Source organism: Palaemon carinicauda, chromosome 8 (genome assembly GCF_036898095.1).
Source record: "Palaemon carinicauda isolate YSFRI2023 chromosome 8, ASM3689809v2, whole genome shotgun sequence".
In the NCBI taxonomy this organism is placed as follows: Eukaryota; Metazoa; Arthropoda; class Malacostraca; order Decapoda; family Palaemonidae; genus Palaemon; species Palaemon carinicauda.
The window spans coordinates 68,631,353-68,644,343 of record NC_090732.1 but is presented as its reverse complement, the minus strand read 5'-3'; positions in this window follow the sequence as shown (position 1 = coordinate 68,644,343).

Here is a 12,991-nt window from a genome sequence, read left to right as displayed (position 1 = left end):
AAAACTTAAGGGAAATGTTGTACGTAGCATACATTAATCTAAAAATATGTTTATGATAGATTATACTAAAACATTATGAAGGGCGTTGAGAGTTTATTGCATAGATGATAAGCTTTCGAGAGTCGGAAAAACTTTTCATAATTGAATCATATTAAGGAAATTAGTTACCGTTTTGTTGTGAAAGTGAATTTAAGACCTGGGTATTTTATGTTTATATGGCTGTTCAACACTTTTACAGATCAACTACGTGAGAGGATAAAGAAAGTAGAGAGAGTACAGATGGACTGATCTAGTCATCAACATTATGTGAAAAAGGTTGATGTATTCAGATGGTATTGTGCAAATTAGGAATTGTAAAGAGAAACACCAGAAGTTAGTAAAAATATTTGAAAGTTTTCCATATCGGAGAAATTTTAGAATAAAGATGGGTGAAAGTAAGGTCAAAATAGCAAATGGAAATCTGGGAACAAACAATGATGATATGAATAGTGGAATAATCGAAGCGTTAGATATAAGTGGATATTTAAGAGAAAATGTAATGGACGTTTATATGTTAAGAGCGGAGTGAATCTGAATCACATAATCATTAAAGTAAGAAGTATCTATGTAAAAGCTGAGAATTGACTCGAATTGTCAGTGATAGCCAAGTGGAGTAATTTCTACTTAATGAAAGCAAAGTGTGGATTTTGAATTAGGATTAAAGAAAAGATTGAACCTTTGATATTTAGTTTTCGTGGTGATACGTGAACTGACAAAGGGGTAAGGTATTTAGAGGAGGTTCAGTTATCCAGAATTAATGAATGTCAGTAAATTTATTAAACTAATCTATATTCAGAAGGGCTAAGGAGTGGGATGGATGGAACACATGGAATAGACTGGAATTACTTTTTGGAAAGGAAGGTCCAACATATCTACAAAGCAAACGAGAGCCTTCGAGATAAGAGTTAATGGTGAAGTGTCTGTAAAAGTTTTGATGAGATACTGAAGAGACCTCTGTGTAAGTTCTTAAAACATCTAATGTGGTGGAAGCTTTCTGCACAGGGGATTCACCCACAATTCAGCCTTTAAATATGACAGTGAGGGAAGTCAGTTTACTCAAGCTAACTCTTGTACGGGAATGGCTTAATTCTGACTTCTGAACCATTTTATCCAAATTTCCTTAGAATTTTATCACTGAAAATTAAAACAATTAATGAAATTCCAACAAACAACAAAACCTACAGCTATTATAATGTCTATTAACTTTTGTATCCTATGACATTGTGAAATGTAATAGGAATGATATCGTCTCTGCATATTCTGAAAAGGATAATTTTTAGAAACTATGGGTAAGTTTTTTTTTTTTTCTCTCTTTTACATTTACATATTTAGATAAGAATTGAGCTTATATCACACAGTATCTTGAAATTGTATAAGTTAGACTGATTCAACACACTTGAATTCATCACTAATTATAAAGAGGATTTCCAAGAAGCATAAAATAATGTCTAAATATTCATGCACGAACATGCAATATTAGTATTTTCTATAAATGCTATAGATGAAATGCAAACATAACAGAAGTCAGTTGCTTTGGTAATGTTGACTTAGAGAGAGAGAGAGAGAGAGAGAGAGAGAGAGAGAGAGAGAGAGAGAGAGAGACTTAGATGGATGAAGATTATGACTTTTAGCGCTAAACTACTTAATATATTATTCTACAGGAACTACAAAATAAAAAAAAGGAAGCTAGCGACAACATGGAAGATTAACGATGTAAAAATACCTATGTTGACGACATGACGACACTGTGATTTGGCTACTTGTCGAGTGCATACAAAGTATTACCTTTAGAGTCCTTGTTCGTCCCAGAAGGACGGCGTCCATTTCCCCCTCTGGTCGAACCATATCAATGCTTTTTATTCCATCATTAACCTGAGACATAATATTATACAGCGTGGGCCTTACATAGGGTAGGTAGCAGGAGCCAGGGTTAAAAGCGCGTCCATTTTCTCCGCCTAACCACCGATGAGGGAGCCATTGACTTTGCCTGACGAATCAATCTTGGGTCTTGGGACAAACACTTTTAGTTACTCCACGTTATCGCCCGCCGGAACAGTTAATGGAACTCACTCGAATGTCGGTTTAAAGAAGGTGGTCTAATATTTGTATATGATAGTATAAGATTGAATTTTATTTATCAATTTATTTATTAGAAATAATGTTTTAGAAACTTATGCGTTTGTAAAAATATTAAGTTCTTTAAAAACGTTAGAGGCAATACTCACATTATCATCACGTAATTTGTTGCTTCTAGATGAGAGTAAAATAAAATTTTTCTCGCAGTACCTTCTAGCACAACTCTTCTTAGATAGATTTAGCAATCAGAGATTCAAATCCGTTATTGTATTTTCATAGTGTCAATTCAAATTAGGCTTAGATTTTTGCAACGGAATGCAGCGTAATTTTTGCAAATGCGAACAAGTTTTTTTCCCCAAAATTTCTTTTCACTCATATTTCATTATGTTGGCTTTATGGCTGGATTGTAATGAACATTTCTTTAACGATAGATAGCAATTCACCATGAGCAATGTCAATCTCTCATATACGAGTACATTTCTTTTTCGTTGAGATTTGATTCAAAATCAGTTGGGAAACACAATATAATTCTTTATTTCCATATTTTAATCAGATTGAAAGAGGTAACTTTGAATCTTAAAAAAGAAAAGAAAAAAAAACATCAAAAATAGAAAATATCAAGCAAAAAATAATATTACTAGGCTATATGCCCCCTCTTCGTAAAAGGATGGGATATTTCATCAATTCACTTGCTCCCTATAAATATTGCTGGTGCCATTAACATTATTGACTAACATTGATCAATCTTAAGGCATCTCATTTATCTTTACAATTCAATACCTCGCCCTCCAACCAGCCGACCCCCATAACACATAAATCACCGACCTTTTAATCCAGCACCTCTAAGAAGGCAACTCCATTCTAAACGAAGTGATACCGCTGAACAATGAACTTAAAATTCTCTTCCACCAACAGTGGAGAGTAGCTCCAAACTATTCAGTAGAACAAGAGATGTAATCCAATAATAGCAAAACCTATTTCTTAGACTCAGCTACGGGAAATACCCCGCAACCCTCTACGATTATGTTAAAAAAAAAAAAAAAAAAAAAAAAAAAAAAAAAAAAAAAATAGCAATCTTTATAAATGAAAAAGGTGTTCAGAGTACATCAAGTTTGATCTGTTCACTTTATTTTGAATGAAAGCATCATGGGCTATATATGTTTTTATCCTCTGGTGACTTCTTACATAAAAAAAAAGAAATAAGCAAGTAACCACAATATCATCTTATCAACAATACTTATGGAAACAGCTGAGAACGATACACGAAACAAAATATCGATGGATGGTGGAGTAATATATATATATATATATATATATATAATATATATATATATATATATATAAAATAAGAGGACGAAAAGTCTGGACAACATCTTTCAGTTTATTGGTGCCGACATTTCAGGACTCATCCCATTATCAAGGCTAAAATGGAAATATAAAACATATAAGCAAAACTCAGTAAAAATATATAAAATACCAAAAAAAGACAGTCAAAATTAAAATTGAAATTATAAACAGTTACAAGTGAAATATGTAGATAAAATAAAATTAACTAAGAGAAAAGTATCTTAAAATTAGTCTGGAACAGACTAGAGAACTGAGTGACTGTCTGAAGGACAGTACTCGGTAAGAAAATTCTAAATTTGCCGGCTTAAGCGATGTGGAGGGGGACACAGGATAACTGGCTGTTTAGTTTAGGAGCCTTTTCTTTAATCATTAACGACTCCAATACTAGTAGAGAGGAGTTGTTTGGCGCTTGAGCAATGATTTCAAAGTTTTTATATGCAATGTTGGTCTTGCATTTACTTGTATGTTCTCTGATGGTTGAGAATTCTTTGGTTTTGAGCGTACATCCAGTTCTATGACTCACTCCCCGATGAGCATCTATACGAACTTTCAGCAATCTTTTTGAGGAACCCACATAATTTCCGAGATTACATCTCGGACAAGTAAACATAAAGACCACTGAAGAAAGCATTAGATCGGGGAGAGAATCCTTAATTCTAAACATAGATCCCACTGTCAGGGGATTCTTAAACATAAGTTTAAAATCCAGACTCGGAAAATTGTTTAAAATGACTTTTTTAATTTGTTTCCCATATTTTCCGTTATTAATAAAAGGCAAAGAGGCATAGAAAATCCTTTTTGGTACTGTAGAAACTTGAAGTTTAGGTTGGAAATATTTGGTCAGAAACTTGTTAACTAATCTATAAAATATTTTAGCTGGAAAACAGTTATCCTTGAAATGCTGCTTCAAAAAAACTATTTCATTATGAAAGGATGTCCAGTCAGACAAAAGATAAAATGCCTGCAGATCAGGGTTGTTACGGCATTTAACTTAAAATTATAAAAGCAAAAGCTAAAAATATTGGTACCTAAACCAGTGAACGTCTTTTTTCTAAATACGCTAGCTTCTAGACGTGTCTGCCCTCTTGAGATGTTAATGTCAAGATATGGTAACTTGTTATTTTCTTCTTCTTCAATAGTGAACTTGATGTTTGGATGAACGTTATTGATGAAATCTAAAAATCTAGCAGCATGTTCCTTTTGCTTAAAAGTAGCTAACGTATCATCTACGTAGTGTTTATAAAATATAGGTCTAAATAGCAAAGGACATTGGTCTAAAAACTGCTCCTCAAGATAACACATAAAAATATTGGCGAAGGTGGGCCCAAGAGGGCTACCCATAGCCATACCATCAAGTTGTTTAAACAACTCGCCATCAAAAATAAAAAGAGTGTCAATCACTGCAAGTTCAAGTAATTTTTTAAAATCATGCTTCTTAAAACCGTGATATAAGTCGTTTGGAAAAATAAAATGTTTGCTCAAAATCATTTCAATGGTTTCTTGTATGGGCACGTTCGCAAATAGTGATTCAACATCATAGCTAACCATATAATTACACTTGTTTTGAGTGGTGATTTCAGGTATCAGAGAGGCAGAATTGGGCAGCGTATATTCATTTGAGGTAAGTGGTTGTAAAAGAGGCACAAGAAACTAGGCAATATTAAAATTTGATGAATTATAAGCAGCTAAAATAGGTATGAGTGGAACATTTTCTTTGTGAATCTTAGGTAAACCATACAATATACCATAAGAGGAACCACAGGAAAATAGGTCTAAATATACCTGTTCAGTGATGGTACTATTATCCTTTAGTCTTTTCAGGGCTCGGTTAATTTTGTCTTCCATTTTATATAAATCGGATTAAACTGAGGAAGACCCAAGTCAGAAAATTTAGTTGGGTCATTTAAAACTGTGTACATTTTGGCTATGTAATCTACTATGTTGAGTAATATTGTGCTTTTACCTTTATACGGTCTGGTTACAACAAGATTAGGATTCTTAGCTAAACTTTTCAACAAATAGTAATAATCCCTCTTGAAGAAAGGGACCCAGTTAGTTTTTATTGACGAAAAGGTTTTATGGGCGATCTGGTGCAAGTTACGCTGAAAGTTGCTTATATCCGTGGGAAGCGGTAGTTGCCTTAACCTTTGGAAAAGAAGTTCAAACGGCAAAGGTTAAGGCAACTACCGCTTCCCACGGATATAAGCAACTTGAATTGCCAAAAGTGTGGAAAAAGACTCCATAAAATGTGTAGCACCACATGCCTCAAGAAGTAAGTTCAATGTCTGTAAGGAGTTAAATGTTTCTCAAAGAATCTATGATACCTGGAGCTTTGTCTCCACATTTAATGTATGATATATATTTATATTTATTCCATAAATTACCATTTATTTTACTTTTTTCTTAAAAAGAGTGAATTTTCAGTTTATGCAAATATTGAACCCTTGATTGTCCAACGACCCCGGTTCGGGAAAACACCAAAATTAATAAACCATTTTTTTTTTAAGGGGTTCCAATACTGCTGATGTATTGAGAGTATTAAAGGCTTTCGCATTGCTTATAAATGCCGTAAGTAGGGGTTCGTCATAATTTTTTGGTGGGCATAGTCATTTGTAGATTACTCACTTCTAAATCCTGCCTGCTCTCTTGATTGATTAACTTCTTGCTGTCTTTCTAGTCGGCCTGATGTGATTTTCATAAATATATTGTATATTACGGGGAGTAAACTTATTGGGCAGTAAATTTTAAGGTATTTTGTGTCTCCCTTTTTCTGACTTAGTAAAATAGTCAAGTTTTTTTTTTTTATCTGTAGCAATAAAGCATTCTTGCAGACATTTTATGTAAAGTTAAGGAAGTTATACTACTATGATATATCCTTCATATATTTTCAAATCAAATGGTAGGGTATTTTGTGCTGCTTTGCTTTTTCATGTCTTTTAATACTTTCTTTACTTCTACTGTAACATTTGGTACAGGCTCAGGTATTTCATTATTTCTATTGGCAAAGTTATTCTCATATCACTATTGTATAGTATTTTATGAAAATTCTCTGCAATTTTTATAACGCCATCTCTCTTGTCGATAATATTTCCATTTTCATCCATTAAAGCAAACCTCTGTTGTCTTGCTATTTCAAGTCGTATTTTCATCAATTAGATACTACTTCATTTCTTTAGTGTTTCCTCAATTTATTTATGATTGTATTAGCGAATTTCTTGGGTTTTTAGTTCGTTTATCGCTTCAGAGAGTTCTAATAATTATATATATATATATATATATATATATATATATATATATATATATATATATATATATATATATATATGTAAAAGTGCGCACACACACACACCCATATATATATATATATATATATATATATATATATATATATATATATATATATATATATATATACTTAGTAATGGCGGTCATTATGCCACCTTTTTCAAATAACAAAAGACCCCGCCAGCAAGCATGAGTCGAAATGCCACGAGTTTTGGGACCCTACTCCAACCATCCTATACCAGTCTACTCCCCCTGAGATCTCATTTTCAGCTACCTTCTACGAGTCACGTGACAACATCGAGGTCCCAGGAGAAGGAGGGAGGCGAGCTGTGAAGGATGTAGGAGCACGTGACCGAGCCTGACCAATAGGACAGCGGTCAGGCCAATTCCCCCCTACCACCCCCAATTGGGGGCCAAGTGGGGTTGATCTACCCAGGGAAAACTGGTAATCCTGCTTCGTGACTCAGCCTCCTTGAGGGAACCACCAGCGCTCTTCACCCTCAAGACATCAGGGAGGCAGGACCTCTGTTTACATATCTTTCCATAAGGGAAGGAACCAGAGTCCTTTTTACTAATGTAAGGTGTCTGATTTTGAGATTCTCAATATCCTTACCCAACCTCCCATCCCTTCCTTATCACATCCCATTTTTCCTTATCCTCTAAAGAAATCCTACCTACTGAACCTTGTATCCTATCCCCTATACCCAGACCACGTGTGCCGTTTAGTCCTAGTTTTAATTAATTCACCCTGTGACAGTGTTGATTCCCATGTGTAACGTTTAAATCCCTAAGCTTTGCATTTACATTTAATTTGCTTAAAAGTTTTAACCACACGACTTCATCGTGTTCCCAGCCGGTAGAAGTAAGTGTGCTGTTAATAATTCAATTTATTTCCGCTTCCAGGGAACGTGATTGCTGTGCTGGAGTTTCATCCACAGTCCCCTAAACTCCATCCGAAGCTCCTCGTGGCATAAATTAAAATATAATTAGCTGTTGTGCTCCCCTTTCTTTTATTAATTTTTATTTAAATGTTATTGTAAATACATATATTTGTCAGTATTCCTTGTATTATTGCTGACTGGTGACCTACCATTGTTATTTGTTTTATTATGGCCCTTGAGTCCCTTAAGCAAGGCCGGACTAGAACCAGTGGCCCGTAACATATTGGCGACTAAATGCCAGGATTCGCTAAGACAGTAATTTCAAATTAATTTTATCAAAGTCAAATTCCCCCCTTTTTCTGTGTCTAGCGACTTGACGAACCTCAATTTGATTTCAAGTAAATTATATAATCACTGGAGTTGGAACCGTGGAAGAAAACAGCAAAAGGATTCTATTCTTATTGTTAAAGTTTTGTGTTTATTAGTGCGTGTGTTTGCACCGCGAACCCTTTTGTTTTGAAAACCACGTGGTAGATTTTAGTCTTATTGTTTAGCAGGATAGCCAACGGCGTGAAAAGAATTTGTGTTCTGTTTTTTTTTTTTTGAGTGTTTATAATCACAGTGGTTAAATATTAAATTATTAAATATATTGTGTATTACGTGAATGTGTTATCTTGTGTTTAAAAAAAAAAATAAGTGACGTGAGACTTACGATATTTTAGAAAAAAAAAAAAAAAAAAAAAAAAACGTTGCAGGCTGAGCACGTGTTCATATCAAACCGTGGCCAACCTGGTAAAACTCAGCCCACCGCCGTGTTTCCGAACGAAGCCAAGGTTTATTTATTATTGTCTGTTATTATTTTCTTTGTTATTTGTATACGAAATTCTACTTAACAAAAGCGCAGACCCGAGATTTCAGCCAAATTATTGTACATTGGTAAGTGACTCACGCACATATCAGTCATTTTCGTGGGTGAAATATTTTATCATTTATCTTTAGTGCTAGGATACAGGCTAGTCCCATACCGAAACTTTTGGCTTACGATTAACGTAAACGTTTTAGTAACGGTAAGAACACGTGGCGTTCCTTATTTCGATTTTTCTCTTGACAGTAAGGGTATTCAATTTCATTTTATTACTTTCGTGGGATATCATTTTATGTACATTTTTGAAAGGGATAAATTTTTTCATTTATATATATTGTGCAGTGAGTGAATGGTTTATTTTGTGTTAAAACTAAGTGAAGTGAAATTTACAAAATTTTAGGAAAAACCTTGGTACACTAAAACACGTGTCAATTTCAAGCGAGGCATAATTGTGTGGAGTAACGATAAAAACACGTGGCATTCATTATTTTGATTTTTCCTTTTGACAGTAAGGGTATGTAATTTCATTTTGTTACTTTTCGTGGGATATTATTTTTATGTACATTTTTTAAAGGGATAATTTTCGTAGGATTGTGTACTATTGTTAACCTAAAGATAAATGATTTACGATATCATTCAATTTTCATTTTTTATTTTTCCAGTCAGGGTATAGGATCATTTAGATAAAATATTTGGGAGTGTAATTTCTTAAATTCATTTTTTTTTACTAAAGGGAAAGTATGTAAAGGGGTTGATGTTCTTAACGCAGCATTAAGCAATCTCAGTGACATTGTTTGTTTATTTTAATTTATTATACTTTAAGTATAAATACAAACTTCGCTTTAAAGTCACAGAGTTGCAAGTGGTGGTGTTGCAAGAACGCACCCACACATTTTTACAAATCCATTTTTTTTTCCTTATGACTGGCATAGGAGGGTCACACATCGTGGAGATTCCATTTTTTTCCTTAAGACTAGCATAGGAGGGTCACACATCGTGGAGATTCCATTTTTTTCCTTATGACTGGCATAGGAGGGTCACACATCGTGGAGATTCCATTTTTTTCCTTATGACTGGCATAAGAGGGTCACACATCGTGGAGATTCCATTTTTTTTCCTTATGACTGGCATAGGAGGGTCACACATCGTGGAGATTCCAATTTTTTCCTTAAGACTGGCATAGGAGGGTCACACATTGTGGAGATTCCATTTTTTTTCCTTATGACTAGCATAGGAGGGTCACACATCGTGGAGATTCCATTTTTTTTCCTTATGACTGGCATAGGAGGGTCACACATCGTGGAGATTCCATTTTTTTTCCTTAAGACTGGCATAGGAGGGTCACACATCGTGGAGATTCCATTTTTTTTCCTTAAGACTGGCATAAGAGGGTCACACATTGTGGAGATTCCATTTTTTTCCTTAAGACTGGCATAGGAGGGTCACACATCGTGGAGATTCCATTTTTTTCCTTAAGACTGGCATAGGAGGGTCACACATCGTGGAGATTCCATTTTTTTTCCTAATGACTGGCATAGGAGGGTCACACGTCGTGGAGATTCCATTTTTTTCCTTAAGACTAGCATAGAGGGTCATTCATTGTTGTGATTCCATTTTATATGACTAGTTTTATGACTAGCACAGAGATTCACCCATTGTTGTGATTCCATTTTTTTTAGACTAGCGTAGAGATTCACCCATTGTTGTGATTCCATTTTATATGACTAGTTTTATGACTAGCACAGAGATTCACCCGTTGTTGTGATTCCATTCTTTTAAGACTAGCATAGAGATTCACCCATTGTTGTGATTCCATTTTTTATGACTAGCATAGAGATTCACCTATTGTTGTGATTCCATTTTTTTTAAGACTAGCATAGAGATTCACCCATTGTTGTGATTCCATTTTTTTATGACTAGCATAGAGATTCACCCATTGTTGTGATTCTGGTTTTTTTTTAAAGACTAGCATAGAGACTCACCCATTGTTGTGATTCCATTTTTTCAAAGACTAGCATAGAGGTTCACCCATTGTCGTGATTCCATTTTTTTTTTAGTACTAGCATAGAGATTCACCCATTGTTGCGATTCCATTTCTTTTTATCACTAGTATAAAGGGTCACCTACTTTATAGTGATTCCAGTTTATTTTTTCTAGCATAAAGGGTCACCTATAGTTGTGATTTCAATTTTTATTGTGTAGCACAGTTGTCAAATATATCGTTACTTGTTTGGACGCATTACAACCGGACAGCCTAAGCTCACCCATTGTCGTGACCCTGGCTTTCGAGTTAGGCTCCTGTTCAATTACTTGAAAGGCTTGCTACTCAGTGATAGTTCTTTCTTGAGATGCATTTTTACAGCCATTGTGCATTTTGCCAAGCTCCATCTTCATCCAACCTTCCATGAGACTCTCGCGTAAGACTAAGAGCGTCTTTCCCCTCCGTGTAATTTCTTACACGGTCAACATTTTACCTTGTGCTGTTGAGTTTCTTCTTGTCGCTGTCTCCACAAGAACTTAGCCAAAACGACTGCTGCTGAAATCAGTGCGTTTGTGGACTTGGCAGAAAGACAAGGCTATGAGGGAGAAGCATTGCGAAGGTATGTGCGGGAGCTCATGATTGAAGACAAAGCCCGGAGAAGAACAGAGCAAGAAAGGATGCGGTATGAAAGAGAGAGAGCACATGAATTAAGAATGCAGGAGATGGACACCCGATTGGCACAACTCAATCACTTGCCACCTCAACCCAATATTGCCAAAGTCCAGCAGGACAATCGCAGGAGGACCCACTTCATTGAAGGGTTCACCAAGGAACTCCCTACAGTGGATCTGAAGGTGACCACGTCCCAGCTCAGCAAGAAGTGCGGACTGGGGGCAGGGAGTGATCTCGCACATGAGGGCTACAACTCAAGCTTGGGTCAAAAGCCCGTGAAGGGTGTACAGCGAGTGCCCCTCAAGTGCATGAAGGCTGCCAAGCCGGAGCCTGAAACTGTGAGGACGCAACCTGCAGGGGAAGACGACTGGCTAGGTACCATTGACCTGGGTGAGGTAGCTTGGCTAAGGGAGAAGGCCCAAGAGTCTCCCCCTTCCAGTAATGAGTTTAAGCCCCGTACCCGAGAGTGCTCCCCAGCTAAAGCAATGATGCTTTCCACCAGACCAGAGGTCTCAGAGGAGGACCAAGAGACCATCAGGAGCCAGGCACAGCTCAGCAGATTCCAGTTGATGGGTGAGATGGTGATAAACCACAGGGCACCCACCTACTTGAGCGAGGTGGAAATAAATAACCCCTCTAAGGCTGAGTTCCTGCTAAGGGATGAGGTGCCCCTTAAGATCACCCGAGGTTCTCACGATCCTGTTAAGGTCTCATGCCGGCAAGTAGTTGTCCCCTGTAATCTCCGCTTGTCGATGCTAGGCGTGGCCCATGAGAGACTGGTAGGACACTTTGGGGTAACAGGTCCTACCCAGCTGATCCTGCATCAATTCTGGCTGGGCTTGCACAAGATTGTTAAGGCTTACTTAGCATCCTGCTATCCTTGCCCAGTCTCCGGTAACTATAAGCAAATAGTGCCGAGGGCCTCGCTCCAACTCATCCCATCCATTAGTGTCACAGAACTGACAATTTTTTTATTGGTATGGCTTCCTAGCCACATTTCAGAAGGACGAAGGTTCCCACTTCATGGCAGAGGAGTCACGTCCTCTGACCATACTAATAATTCATTTTTGGCTTCACCAGGTGCAAGCAGGAATTCCCAACTTTGGGGTTTAATTGAATTTCTTCCAGACATGGGATAAACTCCAAACTCAAGAGAATGAGCTCTCAGGCATGGGCTCATCTCTTGAGCATCTTGGATCCTATTGTGCGGACCAAGAGTTCCCACTGACATTTCTAAAGGACCATAATCCTCTAACCTACTTGACTGAGCTACGTAATGGGAATAAAGGGCTCATGAGGTGGGGCATAGACCTCCAGAACTACAACTGGAAGGTCAAGCACCTAAAGAACTCAGGTGAGAGAGATGTGTTCTCCTGGCATTAGTGCCTAATGCACAACGCCATGACCATAGCGTAGCCATAGTCAGTAGGTTAATTTAGGTTGTATGGAAAAATTTTAATTGGCCTTAGTGTCTCCCCAGGTAAATAAACGTGAGGAGCCATCTTGGCATCATTATTTGCATTTAATTTATTTTTATGTATTTTTTATCTCTTGTGCATATATGTCAATTTTTATTTTATTTTATGCCTACCACTGCACAAGGTCACTTAACTTTAACCATTTTGCATTTTCATTTTCAATTTTGCATTTTTTAATTTTTCAGTTGCTGCCTCACAGCCAGCATACTTATTTCTATATGGCACTTAAAGTTAATTTACTGTCAAAATAACATAAAATTATGACCCTAGTTGCAGCTTAGATATTAATTCATTATCGTGGTGAGACTCACTGAGGGAGGAATCATTAAGGCTAGTGGCTTCAGACCTTGCTTGCAGAGTTCTTGTT